Source organism: Galeopterus variegatus, unplaced genomic scaffold (genome assembly GCF_000696425.1).
Source record: "Galeopterus variegatus unplaced genomic scaffold, G_variegatus-3.0.2 Scaffold1272, whole genome shotgun sequence".
In the NCBI taxonomy this organism is placed as follows: domain Eukaryota; kingdom Metazoa; phylum Chordata; class Mammalia; order Dermoptera; family Cynocephalidae; genus Galeopterus; species Galeopterus variegatus.
In genome coordinates, this window is record NW_007727383.1 from 38,812 (window position 1) to 60,542 (window position 21,731).

General features: G+C 35.8%; 1 protein-coding gene across 1 annotated transcript in view; it reads right to left on the minus strand.

Moving 5' to 3' along the window:
- Nucleotides 1–1,622: 1,622 nt before the first annotated feature.
- LOC103593072 (zinc finger protein 83-like) overlaps nt 1,623–21,731 on the minus strand; it is a 46,612-nt gene continuing 26,503 nt past the window's right edge. Inside the window, exon 4 of the mRNA XM_008575996.1 lies at nt 1,623–4,782. The gene's annotated coding sequence lies outside the window, so the exon portion shown is untranslated. The remainder of the gene's footprint in view (nt 4,783–21,731) is intronic.

Below are 21,731 nucleotides of genomic sequence, written 5' to 3' on the forward strand. Positions count from 1 at the left end.
ATCTAAAGGAAAATTGATAACTCTATGTTGTGCCTAGGTATTTTCTTTTATTTCTATACTATTTTTAATGTCTTTTAAGAGTGGTGTAATACACATAAAATGCACCGTTAGTGATATTTAGTATCTTTTTACACAATGTTGTGTAACTATCATGACGATCCACTTCCAGAACATTTTCATCACCCCTAAGGAAACCCTGTACAAGTTAAGCAGTCATTCCCCATTCCTCCCTCCCCTCAGCGCCTGGCAACCACTAATCTAGTCTTGAAGTATTTGTCTGTTCCGGATATTTCATGTGAATGGAATTATAACATTGTTGGGAAAAATAGGAAAATGTCAGAGCCCCTCAGATGTTCAGAACCTTGCTGAGCATTTCCTGTAAATATCCTCAGGTGTTCCTTGTCACTACTTAATGTAAGTTGCGTATGGGCACCGAGGTGTCCAGGGTTGTGGACTTAAGTATAAAAGATTAACAGCTCTGATCCACAGTGCTTCTCAGATCTCTCAGAGAAGCTACTAGGATGGTTGCTCCTAGATCTATTACCTAGCTCACCGACCTGCGTGTGGAGGGTTTGTGACCCAGTCTGTGCAACAGACTTGAGGGGTCTGTAAGCCCTAACTTTACAAACATAAATTGCCTTATATGTCTTATATTATTTAATTTGTTTTAATTTATGCTCTTGTAACTTCAGCTCCACCTTCTATTGTTACCTGGAATTGACTGTATTTTGCAAACATAAATTATTTGTGTGTGTGTGTGTTGACTTTCCTACTTTCTGTGTGTGTGTATTTTCAGAGATATAATTATATCATCTGCATATAGACGTTTACCCTTATTTACAATCCTTTTTTCAGGTTTTGATCTTTCTTGTTAAATTGTCTTGTCCATTCTCTCTAAGATGATATTGTATATAAAGAAGACTTGATGCTCCTTAGAGATATTTTTTACTTTAGTGGAGTTTCTGTAGTGCTCTTCAGATGGTTGACAATTTTTTGAAGATACATAATTTCTTAATTCACTATTTTTATCTAACATTATTTCCTGTTGAATACTGCCAATTTGTTTGTGCTTATGAACATGAGCACCTTATTTTTTTCTCTTTATATCTACAATGATGAACTGTATTACTGGATTTATTACCATTAAATTTTACCTGCATTTGAGGTATAAATTTTATTTGTACATCATACATTATTTTGAATCAACAATTGCAAATGTTTGGTAATATTTTACACAATATTTTTTTATGTATATGTGGATGTGAGCATTTTATGTATTACTTTATTTGCAGTAATTTTTTAAAGGTCTTGGTATCAATTTACTATTCAAATACTAAAAGTTATTTTGAAGTTTCCTACTTCTTATGTAATATTTAAATATTTCAGGGAGCATTGATTTTAATGTATTTAAAAGATACTAGGATTTTTCTTTTAAAAGATCTCATTATGCTGCTATTGTTTGTAAGGAATTTTTATAAAACTAATCAATCTCTTCCATGGATATTGCTGTGTAGATTTTCTGTCTCTACTAACATCAATATTGGTATGGTATATTTTCCTAGAAATTGCCATTTCATCTGCATATAGATATTATATCAATATTCATTAAGCTGTACAAATTATTTAGTGTTTAAAATTTTTTAATAACCTTTATTGTTGGAAGTTTTAGGTTTACAGAAAAAACATTGGAAAGATAGTACAGATTCTCATAAGCCCTGGACAGTTTCTATCATTAACATTTTAGAATAGTGTGGTACATTTCTTATATTTAGCAGACCACTATTGATACATTATTCTTAACCTATTCATTCTTTATTCAAATTTCCTCAGTTTATACCTAATGTTCTTTATCTCTTCCTCGATTTCATCCTGGATGCCACATTACAATTAGCAGTCATGTCTATTAAAGTTCCTCTTGGCTTCGACAGTTTTCAGACTTTCTTTGTATTGGATTAACTTGATAGTTTTGAGGTGTGCTGGTCAGATACAGCAGCAGTTTTTGCTGTTACTGGTGAAAGCAACTTTATTGGGACACGTCTGATGTTTTTCTCATGATTAGACTGGAGTTAGATGCTCTGTGAAAGACCATAGAGAAGAAGTTCTGTGTTTACCATATCATGTCAAGGGCTCACACTATCAACATGACTTATCACTGTTGATGTTGACCTTGATCATCTGGCTAAAGTTGTGTTTGTCAGGTTTCTCCCCTCTAAAGTTAATCTTTTCTCCCCTACTAAATACTGTACTCTTTTAAAAGGAAATAACTATACACAGTCTACACTTAAGGAGTTGGGAGTTATTTCCCACCTCCTTAAGAGTGGAGTACCGACATAAATTACTCTAAATTCTTCTACATGGGAGATTTGTCTCTTCTCCCCATTTATTTACCTGTTCACACATTTACTTATAATAGGCCACCTAATGTTTTTCAAAATCAATTCTTGACATCATGTTTTTCCTTGCAGTCTTACCTCATTAAACAATTATTCTCAGTCTCTTCACGTCATCCTATTTCTCCTCCCTTAATATAGAAGGGATCTGAAATCTGGGGTCTGACTTAGAAAATAATTTGATTTCTTTATAGAAGTAAACTCTCAGGGAAACAGAAGATCCAGTGGGATGCACACTTTGCTGCAAGTCCCTCATAACTCAAATATCACCATTTCCTGCTCTCTGCATAGGAACCTGTTTTTCTCCAGAGCTCATGGAAATAAACAAGGCTCTTCCCAAAACTCCAACAGTTTTTTTAAAAAAATGCTTATCAGACACTTGTAATTGTTTCCAGTATTTGAAAAATGGAATAAATTGTTATAAGATATTGTCAACTCTCATAGCATGCACTATACTATGTCATTGTTGCTACAGTTGAAGTGATGATTCTGGTTCTGTGGAAGTTGAGGTCATATAATCACAAACCTTTATCTCAGGTCCTGGCTATTTCCCTCTCACACATACTGGCTGTTGGGACTTTCTCAGTGAGTCCACCATCATACCAGAGGAAGGAGCATGTGAGTATTTCCTCTTTCATTCTGAGAGGCTGTCAAGGGAAAAAGTATGTCAGGAATCTGGAGAGGTGCTGATGTTGGAAATAGGATTCTTTTTGGTAGAAACTGGTCCAGATGTCCCTGGGGTTATAAGAATAATTCCTGGGATATTTTCTGTGCTTGTGGAGAGAGACTGTAGGTCCTCAACTTTATACCAATCTCTGATGCCTCTTAATGTAATTTAATGTAATCCTCATTCATGGTTATGGTTTATGTTTTATCCTAATAGAAATATAACCTGATATTAAGTCACTCTGTAATTGTACTTCTGAAATACATCCACCCTACATATATCACAAACATTTCTTTTCAGGATAAGAGGTGTTGGTAAAAAACCTCTTCTAACTTATTGAATAACACAATTCTGTAGAATGACTGAATGTATGAGAGGTGATAGCTACAATGAGTTTAATGGACACAGTAACTGTATTCACACAGAAGAAATCTATAGTCTTTGGATTATGGGGAAATAATTATCCCACCAAAAGTTAAGCAACAACTACATGAAGGAAAGTTAACATGATGCTGAGTTTCAGAAAAAAAAATCTGGGACTTGGCAGTTTGCAGGCTGAGATGTATCTTGAGATATATTTCATTTAAAAAAACATTTTAATATAAACCTAAGTTCACAAGAAATCTACTATTAAAATGTATTGAATGTACATGATGCTGGGCCTTCTCGGTACCATTTGAATATCTGTCTTATGTTTGAGTATATTTCAATGATTATAATAAAGTTTCAGTTCATCCTCCTTCATAATTAATCAATTACATATGTAATCAAAAATTCAAGATCAATCTGTCACTGCTTTGTTTCATATATGTTTCAAAACTTGTAGCTTATTCCACCATATTATGGTACAAAGATTTCCATGGGTTCTATCATTCTACTCTTTTCCTGGCATAGGAACAAATATATATCTGTCACTGCTATAGGTTGAATGTTTCACCCAAAGTTCTTGTGTTACAAACTTAATCCCCACTGTAACAGTGTTAAAGGGTGGGAAATCCAATCATGGTGTTTGAAAGGTGGGGCTTTTTAAGAGGTGATTGGATTGTAGGGACTGCTCTTGTGAAAGGATTAATGGTTGGTGAGAGGTGTGGTTTTGATAGCTTTAAAAGGAGAGCAAGTGAGGAGGTTAGCTCTCTCTTAGCTCTCTCAACCATTTGCCATGTGACACTCCACATCCCTGTAGAGTCATAAGAACAAGGCCCTTACTGATGTGCCCCTGGACCATGAACTTCCCAGCCTCCAAACTGTAAGAAATAAATTCAATTTCTTTATAAATTACCCAGTTTCAGGCATTCAGTTATAAGCAACAGAAATGGACTAATACATTTACCATCATATTAACACATTCTTGACCCAATATATTCATCACATGCTCCTGGGATAATCTTTCTTATAGGACTTATATGGTAACCAGTATATAATCATTTTATTTGCATTTAATTTTTATTCAAAGATAATTTGACTCCATAACATTTATACACATAACTATAAAAGTACCCACAATCACAATTATTGAAAAGGATAAAACCACTTAAAATGGCAGTGAACATCAGCAAAAGTAAATACAGATGTTGAAGACTGGAAAAGCAAACGACTAGCTTCATGTAATGTAACAGTTAAGACTTCTCCTTGCAATTAGACAACACAGGTTCAGAGTCTGCTGCTGCCACTTAGTGTGATGTGAGTTGAAAAAAACTTTGCATATTATGCCTAGGGTCTCCTCATCTGTAAAATAAGAATAACAACAGTAATCTCAGAGAATTACAAATTCAATCAGTTATTACATATTAAACATTAATAACAGTAACTTTTACTTGAAGCTACATATATATGTACCACAATATGCAAAGTTATGAATTCACTTATAAATACAAAAAATGCAATGTGTTTCTGAGTGAAGAGTAGTGGATTTTATTTGTCATGGCAATAGTGACACAAATCTAATTACTGAGTGGGACATACCACTCTGAATATGATTATTAGTGTCTGGGAAGTGACAGAATGGTTTCCCACAATTTGGCAATAGGGATTATCTTCTTATCACACTATATTTGTAATCTTGGGGAATTTCTCTTTTCTTTATCATTATGTCATTGCTTACTTCAGTAGATGCAGTTTAAAAGTACACAGATTTGCTTCTCAGAAAAATGATTATTGGCTAAACCTTAACATTCCTTTTTAAAGGGTCTGTCACACAATGGCAGCTTTTAGGTTGAATATTTTCTCAGAGACTTTGCATGCAACCTTGTTTTTATGCTCACAGTTTGTTCAGGTGTGTGTTCTTTAGATCTTCTAGACCTTTAAAATTAGCCCCAGAAAGTCCATGTGGACAGAGTTTAAAGTAAAAGATCCAAGTTCGCTGGACTTTCCATTTACTTGTGCTGGATTCTGCACATGCTTATGAATATAGTTGTTTTTGTATACATGGCTACAAAACACAGGAAACTATTAACAAAATGGCAATAGTAAGTCCTTACATGTCAATAATTACATTATATGGAAATGGATTGAACTCTAAGCCCAAAAGACAGAGTAGCTAGAAAAACTTAAAGGCTGGCTGGATAGTTCAATTTGTTTGAGCATGGTGCTGATAATACCAAGGTCTGGGTTTGATCCTTGTATAGGCCAGCAAAAGAAAAAAAAAAAAAATCAATGCCCAAATATATGCTTTCTGAAAGAAACTCACTTTAAACTCCCTTTAAATTTACAGACACACACAGACTGGAAGTAAAGAGATAGAGAAAGAAATTCCATGTAAATGGTTACTAAAAGACAGCATAGGTGACTTTACTTATATCAGAAAAAAAAACAGGGGCCAGCCTGGTGGCGCACTGCTACAGTGCGCCACTTGGGAGCACGGCAGCACTTCCGCCGAGGGTTCGGATCCCACATACAGACTGGTTCCTGCTCACTGGCTGAGCGAAGAGCGGGCGCGATGCTGAGGGTTGCGATCCTGTTGCCGGTCCCGGTCTGGTACGGGCGCGACACTGAGGGTTGTGATCTGTTGCCAGACATGAAAAAAGACAAAAAAAAAAAAAAAAGAAAGAAAGAAAAAAAACCAGACTTTAAGTCAAAGCTATCACAAGACACAATAAATTTTATAATACAATGATAAAAATTTAAATTCAACAGGAAGATATAACAATATAAATATACATACATCCAAATTAAGAGCACCTAAATAAATAAAGCCAACAGTGGCAGATCTGCAGAAAGAAATAGATAGTAATCCAATAGTATTGGGAGATTTCAGTCTCTATTCTCTATAATGAATAGATCATCCCGACAAAAAAGCAACACATAAATAGCAGAACAAACATTACTGACCAAATGGACCTAACAAACAAATACAGAACTTTCCACACAACAGCAGAAGAATTCACATTCTTCTCAAGCACACACAGAACATTCTCCAGCATAGGCTACATGTTAGGTTATGCAAAAAGTCTTAACAAATTTAAGAAGATAGATATCATTTCATGTATCTTTTCCAATCACAAAACAGTGAAACTAAAAATAACAGTAAGGACATGAGAAATAAATTCAGAAGCACATGGAAACTGAACAACACACTTGGGAACAACCAGCAGGTCAAACAGGAATTCTAAAGAAAAAATTTTAAATGTCAGGAGACAATAAAAAATAAAAACAGGGCTGGTCAGTTAGCTCAGTTGGTTAGAGTGTGGTGTTATAACACCAAAGTCAAGGGTTCCCCATACCTACCATCTGCCAAAAAATTTTAAAAAGTAAAAAAATAAATAAACAAATAAAAGGGGCTGGCTGGTTAGTTAGCTCCCTTGGTTAGAGTGTGGTGTTGGTAACACTAAGTTTGAGGGTCAGATCCCCCTACAGGCTAGCCACCCAAAAAATAAAAAAATGAAAACAGAACATAGCAAAATTATCAAATGCAGGGAGGGAGGTTTTGGTAAGGGGCTATAATAATCAACCACAATGTATATCGACAAAATAAAATTTTTAAAAAAATTATCAAATGCAGGGAGGGAGGTTTTGGTAAGGGGCTATAATAATCAACCACAATGTATATCGACAAAATAAAATTTTTAAAAAAATTATCAAATGCAGCAAAAGCAGTATCATGAGGGAAAATTATAGCAGTAAACAACTACATTAAAATAAAAAAGATATCAAATAGGCAACTTAATTTTAAATCAAGAACCAGGAGAGAAAGAAAGAAACTAAGCCTAAACTTAGGAGAATAAAGAAAATAATAAAGGGCAGAGCAGAAATAAATAAAACTGAATTAAAGCACAATACACAAAATCCACTAAACTAAGAGTTGGCCTATTGAAAAATAAATCTTCAAACCCTTACCTAGATAGACTAAGAAAGAGAAGACATATAAATAAAATAAAAAGAAATGAAAGATGAGACAGAACAGATACCTCGGGGTCCGACCGACCTCCAGGGGCGCTTATGCATCATGAGTGCCCAGCCTTTGAAAAGCCTTGCAGCTGGCCAGCACCAGTGCTCGGGCCACCCACCAGTAGGTGCCAGTCAGCCGCCTCTGGCCTTGGGCCAACACCAGCTCTTGCGGGATCTGGACCCACCTGATGCACCCTTTCGGCTTGATGCCCCTCTGGCAGGAGGCGCCATGCTCCACTTCCTGCACTCAAGCCTTTGGCCAAGGACCATCCTCCCTCTGAATGCTCAGGGATACCCTGGGCTGCTGAGTGGTGCAGGAAACAACCACACCTGGTCATGACTTATCTGTTACAGGACAGACTGCCGGGAAACCAAGCGTCACTCAGAGGGTTGGAGAACTCAAAGATTTATTATACTGGCAGGCCCAGAAGAGTTCACACTCCAAAGTCTGAGCCAGACTCCAGGCTTGCAAAGGGTTATATAGGTTACATTTTTCCAGGGTTGTAAGTTTCATTTTCTTGGAATCCATGTGGTCAGGTCTAGGCTGATAAAAAACAAAGGGCCTTAGTGTTACAAAAAGCAACAATACAGGCGCAAAACAAAAAGCGGAAGTTCAGGTGCAGGTTTAAGCTTTTCTGGGCTTGTCCATATCATATCAAACAAACAAACAAAACAAACCTGATACCTCAGAAATAAAAATGATCAAAAGAACAACTAGGAACAATGATATGCCAATAAACTGAATAACAAGAAATGGATAAATTCCTAGAGACATACAACCTGCCAAAACCAAATCCAGAAGGAATAAAAAGCCTGAACAGACCAATAACAAATAAGGAAATTGAATCAATAATCAAAAACCTCCCAACAACAAGAATGCCCAGGACCAGATGGCTTCACAAGTGAATTCTACCAAACATTCACAGAATCATTAATACCAATCCTCCTTAAAATCTAAACATTTTAAGAGTGAACACTTTCAAATTTATTTTATCAGGCCAGCATCACACTGATACCAAAGCCAAAGTCAATGCAAGAATTGAAAACTACAGACCAATAGCAAATATCCTCAGTGAAATACTAGCAAACCAAATTCAACAGCACCTTAAAAGGATTAAACACCATAACCAAGTGGGATTTCTCCCTGGGATGCACATACAGTTCAACATATATAAATCAATCACTGTGATGCTCTCCAAAAACAGAATGAAAGATTAAAAAACACATGCTCATTTCCGTAGGTGCAGAAAAAGCATTTGACAATACTCAACATCCATTAATATTAAAAACTCTCAACAAAATAAGTATAGGAGTAACTTCCCTCAACACAGTAAAGGCTGTATATGAAGATTCCACAGCTAACATCATAATAAGTAAAAACTTACAGCTTTTCCTCTAAGACCTGGTAGAAAACAAGGATGCCTGCTCTTGTCACTTCTATTCAACATAATACCAGAAGAACTAGGCAGAGCAATTAAACAAGATAAAGAAATAAAAAGACTTGAATAAAAAAAGTAGTAGTAAAATTGTCCTTGTTTGCAGATGACATTCTTATAGGTAAAACTCCACACAGACTGAGAAGAAAAAAACATGGTAGAATTAACAAGTTCAATCAAATTGAAGGGTACAAAATTAACATACAAAATCAATGGCATTCTATACCCAAACAACAAACTCCCTAAAATGAAAATTAACAAGATAATACCATTTACATTAATGAAAAAAAAGATAAAATCCTTAGGAATAAACTTAAGCAAGGAGGTGAAGATACTGAAAATTATGAAACATCAAAGGACTCTCAAAAGACGTAAATGGCCAACAGGTATATAAAGAAATAAATAAAGATATGCTTCATCCATTGATCACTATTTAGGTTGATTCTGTCTCTTGGCTATTGCGAATAGTGTAGCAATGAACATGGGAGATTAGATGTCTCTTCAATATATTGATTTCATTTCCTTTGAGTATATACCCAGTAGTGGGATTGCTGGGTCATAAGGTAGTTCTATTTTTAGTTCTCCAAGGAACCTCCTTACTGTTTCCACAATAATTGTACCAATTTACATTCCCACTAACAATGCAGGAAAGTTCCCTTTTCTCTGCATCCTCACCCTTGTTATTTTCCGCCTTTTTTGATAATAGCCATTCTAACTGGAGTGAGGTGATATCTTGTTGTGGTTTTAATTTGCATTTCCATGATGATTAGTGATATTGAGCACTTTTTTGATGTGCCTCTTGGCCATTTTTATGTCTTCTTTTGAGAAATGTCTGTTCAGGTCCTTTGCCCATTTGTTAATTGGGTTATTTTCTTGCTGTTGAGTTGTTTGAGTTCCTCATATATTCTGAATAGTAACCCCTCATCTGATGTGTAGTTTGCAAACACTTTCTCCTACTCTGTAGATTCTCTCTCCACTTTGTTGATGTCGTTTGCTGTGCAGAAGCTTTTTAGTTTGATGTAGTCCCACCTGTCTAATTTTGCTTTAGTTGCTTATGCCTTTGTAATCTTGTTTTTAAAAGTGCTGCTCACTCCCATAAAATGCTACAAAGTGTAGCATTTCCCCTGTGTTTTTTTCCAGTAGTTTCATAGTTTCAGGTCTTAAATTTAGGTCTTTAATCCATTTTGAGTTTTTGTTTGTGTGTCTGTGTATGGCAAGAGAGCAGGAGGTCTAGTTTCAATCTTCTGCACATGGATATCCAGTTTTCCCAGCACCATTTATTGAAGAAGCTGTCTTTTCTCTAATGTATTTTTTGGCACCTTTGTTGGAAATCAGTTGGCTGTAATTGCATAAGTTTATTTCTGGGCTCTCTATGAAGGGATTTTTAAAAATGTGCTATATATACACAGAATGGAATACTCTACACCTATTAGGAAATGAAATCCTGCCATTTGAAGCAACATGGATGGAACTGGAGACTGTCATGTTAAGTGAAGTAAGCCAGGTACTGAAAGACAAATACTGCATGATCTCCCTCATATGTGGAATCCTAAAAGGGGTGGGGCGGGGAAGTTCTCATAGAAGTAGAGTAGAATAATGGTTACCAGAGGCTGGGAGGGAAGGGGAGGATAGGTGGAAGGGAAGTGGTGGATTAATGGTTACAAAACTATGCTATCTACCCTAAGTGAATCATTGTATAGTAAGTGCATGTATTGAAACAGCACACTGTACCCCCCAAATGTGTACCAGTAAATGTTAAAGTTTTTAAAAAAATAAGCATCATTAAAGGCAATGAGACTAACACAGATTTGAGAAGGGCCTATGTCAGATATGGAGAAACTTCTAATGATTTGTATTGGAGATAGACACAGAGGCATTGCCCTCACAGCACTATGATAATAACAGCCAAAGTTTGTGGTGTTTAAAGACTGGACCTGAATGCAATATTGAATTTACTGCTAGCTCTGGGTGATTTAAATGGTTAAAAAACCATTTTCTATTACATAACGTGAAAACTAGTGGTGAGTCTGAGTACTGATATGGAGGCAACTGAAGAATTTTTGGAAACCCTAGATAGACTGTGAAGAAAAGTTACTCATCAGAGCAAATCTTCAATATGGATGAAATCCCCATATTCTCAAAATGGATGCCAGAGAGGACTTTCATTCATAAGGAGGCCAAGTCAATGTCAGGTACGAAAGCTTTTAAAAACATTATAATAGTCTTGCTTGGGGGCAATGCTGCAGGCCACATATTGAAATCCCTTGTGATCTGGCACAGTGAGAACCTCAGGACCTGCAAGCATATCAATAAGTACACCCTGCCAGTGTACTATAGGAGCAGTAAAAAATTATGGATGACCCAGCTCCTCTTCCAAAATGTTCTTCTAATTTGCTATGCTAGTGAAATGGAGAAGTAGTGATTGGAAAAAAACATACCTTTCAAGATTTTGCTTAATGTTGATAATGCTTCTGCACAACCTCCTTTTATTGGTGATCTTCATCCTAGTATCAGAGGGGTGTTTCTCCCTCTGAACACCACTTCTTTGATCCAAGCAATGAATCAAGGAATCATAGCAGCTTTTAAGGACTACTCCCTGAGGAGGACATTTGCTCAGGCTACTGCTGCAACTGAGGAAGACTGAGAAGACAGTGGGGCAATTCTAGAAGAAATACATCTATGACCACATCAAGAACCTTGTCCAGGACTAAAGTGATGTCACAAAGGAGTGTTTGAATGGCATCTGGAAGAAGACACCCAAGAGTTTCATCCACAGCTTCAAAGGATTTGCAAAGATCGGGAGGTTGCAAAAACCAACAAGGTGTGGATGAGATGGCAAACAACTTGAGCCTGGGTATGGATGAGGATGACACTGAGGAGCTCCTAGATGTGATTCCTAAGTAACCGACTAATAAGTTGTTGGAACTGGAACAGGAATATACAGATGAAGAAGAGGCAAGAGAAAAAAAAAAAACTGCAGAAGAAAAAGAATTCCCAAGAAAATTCACTGTGGAGCTTTTGCAGACTTCAATCCAGTCACCTCGTCAAGGCTCCACCTTTCAATTACCACAATAGGATTTCCCACCCTCTTAACAGTCACAGTGGGGACCAAGTTTCTAACACATAAAACTCAGTGAACACAATTCAAGCTTCAGTGAGTTTTGGGGGGAACATAATTCAATACACTACAGCTAATGTATGTGTTTGTCTCTTAGTTTTTAATTTTTAAAAGTTTAAAAAGCAAAAAAAAAATTTATTTTGATAATTGAAAAAAGCTTATAGAATAAGGATATAGAGAAAAAATATTTTTGTACAGCTATACAATCTTTTACGCTAAGTATTATTAGAAAGTGTTTTAGGCTAAGTGTTATTACAAAGGAGTCAAAAAGTTAAAAAATTTATAAAGTAAAAATGCTACAGTAAACTGTTTATTTTTTTGCAAATGGAAAATTTATATTTAAAAATTGACTTTTCCAACGTATAAGTGCAAATTAAAATTAGATACCAGTTTTACTTACCAAATTAACAAAATAATTTTCAATGATAATACTCCATGCTGGCAAGGGTACAATGAGACAGCACACACTGCTGATAGTAATATGACATAATTCCACATATTTCCTGTTATCTACCTGGTCTAAATTATCTGTCTTTCCTTTGCAACTCCATTGTGGTTCTCCTGTAGCATTTAATCGTACTTAAACTCTTTGTATATAACTCTCCCTCTATTTGGCTTACAAGGTTCTCAAGGACAGGAGCCCAGTTTGACTAATCCCTATTCCTATTACTTTCTAGCTTCTGTCACAGTGCCTGACTCACAGCAAGTATCTAAAAGGTGTTTGTTAAATTAATTCATAAGGACCAGACTTCCTGATTAAATACTTATTATTCTAGCTAAAATTGGCAAAATTCATCCCAAGTTCATGTTATAATTCAAAGAAATGAAGCCAGAGTAAGTAATTTCCTTTATGAAATTCTGATAGTGTCCGTAAAATCAGATATAAAGATGAGGACATATATTATGGATATAATGCATACTCACAAATATTTATGCTGCCCTCATCCTCCTTTCATTTTGATATTTTAATTCTCTCAATGTATTTTTTTTGTTCAAATCTCTATCACCTCATCATTTTTTTGTTCTCATTTTTAAGTTTATTCTTTTAAAAAATTTTTTAAATTGAATCGTAATTAATTATACCATCTAGGTTTGTGTAAGTACACTCTATGATGTTTGCTTAGTGATGAAATAGCCTAACATATTTCTCAGAACGTTTTCCCTGTCCTTAAGCAACATGTTTGTATCTAAAAAGGGGTTTTAATATCAGAAGTGTAAAAACAAGTCAAACAACTCAATAGCAAAAAAAAAAAATATGCGATGAGATATCACCTCACATCTGTTAGCATGGCTATTATCAAAAGACAAATGATAGCGCTGGCCAGTTAGCTCATTTGGTTAGAGTGCAGCCTTATAACACCAAGGTCATGGGTTCAGATACCCGTACCAGCCAGCCACCAACCCCCTCCAGCCCCCCCAAAGACAGATGATAATAAGTGTTGTGAGGATGTAGAGAAGTGGCACAGTCCACGCCATGGCAGGATCCTAAAGGAACCAGCTTGGGCTGCCCTCTCCGAGTTGGCAAGGCTGCCGGAGGGAGAGCTGTTGGCAAGGCCACAGCTACGAGCACTTGCTACAACCATAAGGGGCTACTGCCTCGGCTTTGTGGTACTGCTTTTGCTTTCTCTTTCAATATTTTGGTTAGCGTGGCAGTTCTTCGAATTCCCAAAATATTATAAAAATAACACAAATGATTTTCTGGTCATTGACCTAAACATTCCCACAGAGGATCCGAGTAAATTGGACAATTTAAAATTATCCCCTTAGGGCCGAGCCCATGGCACACTCAGCAGAGTGCGGCGCTCCTGCCACGGGTTCGCTATGATGTAAGTTGGCAAACATCATTTACTGGAGATTATATTAATGGCAAGAGAATGGTTGATATTAATGGGAAATTATATGATTGGGATAAATTAAGTATATGGGAATGAAACTGTAGAATTCTCTTTACTTGGTGGTGTCCAGTTTTAAAAAAATCATTAAGAATCAGGTGTTGGGATAAAAATATATGCTGTAAAATTATTAAACCTGCAAAATTAGATCTTAGAAAAATAAGAGAGTGCAACTGGTTTTGTGAGGGATGGTGCTGTGCACAATGACACTTTGACATTTAGATCAAGATTACAGGGCCACAGCCAATGCATAACCTTAAAATGTGCATGATAATGCTGCTCAAATATCCACTGTTCTTTTTCCATATGAACAGTAGGTTCATTCCATTAGAACATAAAATCATTAGACCCCCATTAGAATTTAAATGTTAACATTTTTTCCTTTTAGCAAAGTTGTATTTACATTTAAGCAAAATATCTGCCACCCTGTTAATAGGGTGGATATTAACCACAGCTTGCTAACAGATAAAGGTCACAATATAACTTCAAGGCAATGAAGGGATGGTTTCGATCTGATAACCTGATTCCAGGAAAAAGAAGCACGAGTTGATCACCTGAGACATGCTGACAAAAGGAAAGGACTGGCTGACCTCTAAAAAAGTTTCCTCCCTGCTTTTTGGACTACTGATTTAAGCTTGCTGATACAATAAAAATAGTACCCAAAACCCCCCCTGCAGAGAAAAATCTAAATAAAAGGCATTGTCTCATGCTCTACTGGGCTCCAGCTGCAACACACTGACAGCCCACAGAGAGAGAACGTGCATATTGATGCATTGAGGTCTCAGTCTGTGTTTGTTATTTTCGCCGACTCTCTCCATCCCTTTTTGGGTACCCACCCCTTGCTGAAGCTGGACTTCGGCAGAGAAGATGGATAGAATCCTTCTTTATCACTTTTGGTGGGAATGTAAAATGGTGCAAAGACAAAGAAAAACAGTAGGGAGGATCCTCAGAAAATTAAAATAGATATATCATATGAAAAAGCAATAGCATTTCTGGGTATTAATCCAAAAGTACTGATATCAAAATTATGGAAAAACACTTGCAACTCCCACATTCACTGCATTATTCAACATGTCAGTATGTGGAGACAACCTAAATATACATCAATTGATGAACAGGTAAGGGAAATATGGCATACATATACAATAAAATATTATTCAGTCTTACAAAGTTAGAGGGCTGGCTGGTTAGCTCAGCTGGTTAGAGCACAGTGTTGATAACACCAAGGTCAAAGGTTCGGATCCCCATACTGGCCAGCTGTCCCCTCACCTCTTTGCTGTCAAAAAGGTAGAAACTCCTGCCATATGTAGCAACGTGAATAAACTTTGAAGAATATGCTAAGTGATATAAGCCAGTCACAGTAGGACAAATACTATATACCACTTTTATAAAATATCAAAAAGTTACACTCATAGAAACAGAGGGGAAAATGGTGTTTGTTAGAGGATGAGGGGATGAAGAAATGGGGAACTGTTCTCAATGGGTATAAAATTTCACTTATGCAAGATGACTAACTTCTAGATATCTGCTGTACAACTATGTGCCTACAATGAACAATACTGAATTGCACATATAAAAATGTGCTGAAGGTAGAGCTTATGTTATGTTCATACTTCAATAAAAAAGAAATTCACTCAAATAAAGTAATGTCCAGGCACAGATGGTGACACCAGACAATTCTATCAAACTTGTAAAAAAGAGGGGCCGGCCCGTGGCTCACTCAGGAGAGTGTGGTGCTGATAACACCAAGGCCACGGGTTCGGATCCCATATAGGGATGGCCGGTTGCTCACTGGGTGAGCGTGGTGCTGACAAACTTGTAAAAAAGAGGGGCCGGCCCGTGGCTCACTCAGGAGAGTGTGGTGCTGATAACACCAAGGCCACGGGTTCGGATCCCATATAGGGATGGCCGGTTGCTCACTGGGTGAGCGTGGTGCTGACAAACTTGTAAAAAAGAGAAAAAAAAAGTAACAGCAATTTTATACAATTTTTTTCTAGAAAGTAGAGGAGGAAGGAATACTTTTGAACTCAAATTATGAGATCAGTATTATCATGACACCATAACTTAAAAAAGTGATTTAAAAGAAAAAAAAGATAACTAAAAACTAAATTCCATAAATAAGGTGAAATTCATAATATTAACAGGCTAAAGAAGAAAAATCACAAAATCCTAACGATTGACGAAGAAAAAGACATTTGACAAAATTCAACACACAATTACAATATAAACTTTCAGAAAAGTAGAAATAGAGGGAAAATTCCACAACTCAATAAAAAAAAAAAATGGGCAAGTAAACTGAATAGACATTTCTCAAAGACATACAAATGACCTACAAGTATAAGAAAAAATGCTCAACACCTAATCAGGAAAATGCAAAAGAAAACCACAATGAGATATCCTCACACTCCAGTTAGACTCGTTATTATCAAAAAGATAGATAATGACAAATGATGGTGAGGTTGTGGAGAAAGGGGAATTCTTAGTGTCAGTGGAAATGTAAACTTGTACAGCCATTCTGGAAAACTATATGGATGTTCTTCATAAAACTAAGAATACAATTGCCATATGGTCCAGTAATCTTACTGGGTATATGAGTATATCCAAAGAAAAGAAACTCAGTATATCAAAGAGATATTTGCACTCCCATATTTATTGCAGCACTCCAATCACAATAGCTAAGATATGCAGTCATTTTCTTTATCTAAGAAAACATAGGAGGGTACTTCACAAAGTTCCTGGAAAAATGAAATTAAAAGTTAATACAAATCTGTCCATAAACTTTTTGAAGCCCCCTCATACACAATGAAATACTATTCAGCCACAAAAAAGAATAGAATCCTGTCATTCACAGCAACATAGATGAGCTTGGAGAACATTATGTTAAGTGAAGTAAGCCAGTAACAAAAAGAGAAATACCACATCTTCTCACTAGTGGAAGTTAAGAGTTGATCACACAGAAGTAGAAAGTAGAATGGTGGTTACCAGAGGCTGGAAAGAGTAGAGGGAAGGCAGTATAATGAGAGGTTGGTTAACAGATACAAAATTGCAGCTGGATAGGAGAAATAATCTAGTGCTCTGTAGCACTGTAGAGTGACCATAATGAACAATAATTTATTGGACACTTTCAATTACCTAGACGAGAAGACTTTGTTCCCAACACAAAGAAATGATAAATGTTTGAAGTAATGGAAAAAAGAAAACCCGTGGTTGTCAGGATTTCAGGAAAGGGATGAAGAGAGAAATGAACAGGTGAAGTATAGTCAAGGGTTCAGATCCCTGTACCGGCCAGCTAGCATAAAATAAAAAATAAAAAATAAAAATAAGTGAAGCACAAAAGATTTTTAGGATAGTGCAATTCTGCAATATTGTAATGTTGAATACATGACATTATACATTTAGCAAAACCCACAGAACTGTGCAACACAGAGGGAATCCTAATGTAAAATTTAAAAAATAATATATCAATATTGGTTCACAATTGTAACAAAATACCACTCTAATGTAACACATTAATACTAGGAGAAACTCTGTGTGTGTGTGTGTGTGGTGGGGGGTGTGTTATGAGAACTATTTGTACTTTCTGCTCAATTTCTCTGTAAACCTAAAACTCCTATAAAAATAAAGTCTATTATTTAGAGAGGAAGAGAGACATACCAACCAAATGCAGTGTTGTAGATATAGGTATCAACATGTATTTATAAGATTCTGGGATTAAGTAGGAAAATATGCTTATGTTTTTTAAAGATACCTATCAAAGTATTTAGGGGTGAAATACTGAACAGAAAAAAAAATAAAGCATATATGGAAAAATATTGTTATTAAATGCTGATTACAGGTGTGTTTAATATACTTGTCTGTTTTTCTAGATGTTTGAAACTGAAAAAAATTAAGAAAATTAAAAATAAAATGATAAACAGAACTTCAACCAATTAAAACTTTTGATCTGTAAAAGTCCCCAACAGAGGATAAATGGGCAAAGTCATGAAGAGACACTACACTGAAGCAGTTACACAGGGCAAATGGGCAAAAGTTAAAAGATGTTAAGATCACTATCCATTAACAGTCAACCTCAGCATTTTCTGCTTTCCCAATGTGAACCTGTCTGCTTGTCTAAAGAGTTAATGTTATCAATGAGGTTTGACATCAAGAAGAAAAAAGAACACGTGCTTCAACAATTTCAACCTTCATGTATATCATGTGATATTTTTCTACTCAAGTTAAAACTTTTCTCTTTTTGGGCCGGATCCTATATAGGTATGGCCGGTGCACTCACTGGCTGAGCGCGGTGTGGATGACAACAAGCTGAGGGTTACAATCCCCTTACCAGTCACAAAAAAAAAGAAAACTTTTCTCTTTTTAAATACTGATAGAATTGTTCTAAAAAGAGACTTTGAAGATGTCACAACTCTGTAAATGTACTAAAAAATCATTGAGTTGCACACTGAATATAAAACGATCTCATGTTTAATAAATTGTATCTCAATAAATATATTTTTAAAATTCTCATGTCACCCCTACATTCACTACAACTCTATTTCACTTTATTTAATGCACATAATTCCATACCTTCCAGATTCAACTTTACTTATGTATTTTGTTCAATCTATTTCAATAATTGACAGTAATATTAATATGTCTCTACTCAAAAATGGTTTATTACCTTCTCATGTTTCAGATTCTATACCTTAGCTGCCCACAATATTGTACAATTACTTGGGTGATTGTTATCATTTTATTCTTGCTCCTAGCTTAGGGAGCTCTCTCCATCACAGTAGTGAATCACTCTTCAGCCAATAAATCCAACTTCCTTTTGGATCATTTTCCTTCTAGGATTACCAGTTTATCTAAAGTTCATTTAATTATTAATTCATAGGTAGTATTTATTGGCCTATGAAATAAAAGTATAGACAGTAGAAACTTACCATGGCCACAAGTATATATGAAGTAGAATCATTTAAAAATTAAGAGATAATGGGTCGGCCTATGGCTCACTCGGGAGAGTGTGGTGCTGATAATACCAAGGACATGGGTTTGGATCCCTATATAGGGATGGCCGGTTCACTCACTGAGAGCATGGTGCTGGCAACACCAAGTCAAGGGTTAACATCCCCTTACCAGCCATCTTTTAAAAATAAAATAAAATTAAAATTAAAAATTAAGAGATACTACTAACAAATTAAATACAAATGTCAAATAGTTGAAGGATAGAAATAACCCTGTTAGTCAGCACAATGGTTAACACTTGTCTTTGCAGCCAGAAAGTATGGATTCAGTCTTGAATCAGGCACTGACAGGAATGTAACTGAATGAATCTTTTAACCTGTTTTTGCCCTAGGTTTCTTCATTTCCTCTGTGAAATGAGAATATCATCAATACTTATTTCAGAGACCTGAAAACTCAATTGTTTATTATACATAAAGCACTACTAACAGTGATTCTTACTCTAAATGTGACTGATATAAAGGAAATTCTATTTATTAGAAATTTCTAGATGGTAACAAATCAAAGAGAGATTTATGGGTGTCAGTTTCCATGTTAAAGTAGCACAAACATCACTTCCCTGCAAAATTCTCTGGCTCTGAACAGGAATCCTAGTGATGAGAAGTGGTAGAGTGATTTTAAGAAATGAGGAAATGGAGATTATCTCATTACAAAGTACAGTTGGAATCGTGGAGACTCTCTTATCGACCATGATATATTAATTTACTTCACTAGGTGCTGGTTAACATACACGCAGTTGTTTTTCAAGCACCTATATTTAGTCAACTCCCACATTACAACATTCAGTTCACCATCTTGTATCATTTCAGTTCTTTTATTAAAGTCTTAAAGAAACATTCCTTTTTCATAATTATAGAGCAACTAGTTTGTATCTGCCATGGACTTATGTGTACTTTCATGACACAAAATTTTATCTCCAAACACCACATTCATTTATGTATCCCCTATTTGTATTTTTCACTGCAATAACACCTGGAAGAAATCTACATTCAATATATAAACTGGAATAATGTACGGAAGGAAAAAAAATGGTAAGAAAAATTCATATACAAAGCAAAAAAAAAAAAAAAAAGTTCTGCAGTTGAAAGTGATCCATTAATATATTAATACCATCATCTGAAATTGATATTTTTATAGCCTTTGAAAATATTTCTAAAAGTAGTATTGTTTAATAATCATACTTATTATCTAATAACCTTTTCTACACATTAATTTTCATTGAGCTACTATAAAATAGGCCAGGCTATTTATCTAAAGAGTATTTCAAAAACATATTCAACCATCATATTGTGGAATGGGACCTATGTGGGTAACAGGAATAGGAATGTCATTTTTCATGCTATTAGCATGAAAAAAATTGTGATATTTCCCATCCAAGAAGTCAGGAACATCAAGAGCAAACACCACTCTCTCTTTCTGCTGGCCAATCTAGACAAGTTGATAATAAAACCCGAGTGCTCCTTTCTTTGCCTGCAGCTAGAAGTTCAAAACAGTTCTGGGTACCCTCACTCCAGCCCCACTCAGTGACCATGATAACACAAGCCAAACATTTATCCCAGCTCTCTCAAGCCATTTTTGGACAAGTTTAGGAAGTCTAATCTGCTTTTACCAGAGCACCTCATTATGTAAGAGAACTTTCACATAGCACTTCAGTGTATGGCATCATCCTTAACAAACCAGCCTTTGGGTGGTGTTCAATCCAGGTCCAGTGGAGTGGTCACAAGAACAAATCACCAAAAATGTTATGGGGGTGAATACATGAAGCTGCTAGTTTACATACAGAACATGAAAGAACATGACTCATTCATACCTATGATATGATTAAATTTTATTAACACAAGATCTAGGATACATTCTGAATAAAACAGTATGAAATGAATGTAATGCCAGCAGTTTAATGGGCTTCTGACCAAAAACATGCTATTGTGGTTTTTTTGATTAAACTCTCCTCTCTGATAACTCTTCTCTCTTCAATTTCAAGAATAAGAGTATTTTTTCATCTGTCTTCTTATACAATAGATACTGCCATTCAACGGAGAAAGCAACCACCAATTCCTGTACATTATTTCTACCACATAACCAGTCCCTGGTAACAAATTACTCTCCTCCAATAAAAATCCTCATCTCCTAAGGTCTTGGATTCCTGTATTCCATGGTTGGTTAGTAAAGCATTCCTTTCCTGCATCCCAGTGTCCCTCTGTGTGGAGAGGGTGTCCTGAATGCAATAAACATAATAACTGACACCATACTTTTACATTTTTCCCAGCCACTTCCAAGTGCTAATTCAGACAATATTTAAATTCAATAGACGGTATCTTTGTTCTACAGGAACACAGAAAGGAATGATCCTCACCTAATGAAGTAGACCCCTTCCTCCTATTGATTCTTTCCCATAGAACACTGTGAAAGGCCTGTATGGAAGTCATAATATCAATAGATTTCAAACTTTATTTTGAGCATCAGAACAGTAGCCTTTCTAAAAAACCTCAAATGATGGAATACTTTATAACCTGAAGATAAATAGCCATTTCAAGATATCTTGTGCCTTTAATATATGTCATATGTTTTAATGTATTTTGACTTGTAATCACTCTGCACTGTGTAACATCAAAGGTTAAACTTGGAGAATTAGAGACTTATTTATCCCTCATACACATTTAATGATGTGGAGTATACAGCAAGAATTGTTTAAATAATTTCCCATATCATTATATATTCAAGAGTTCTTCTCAGTATAAATTCCTTGGTAATCCTGAGGAAATATCTCTTTTTTTTTTTTTTTCGTTTTTGTCTTTTTTCGTGTCCAGCAACGGATCGCAACCCTCAGTGTTGCGCCCATACCGG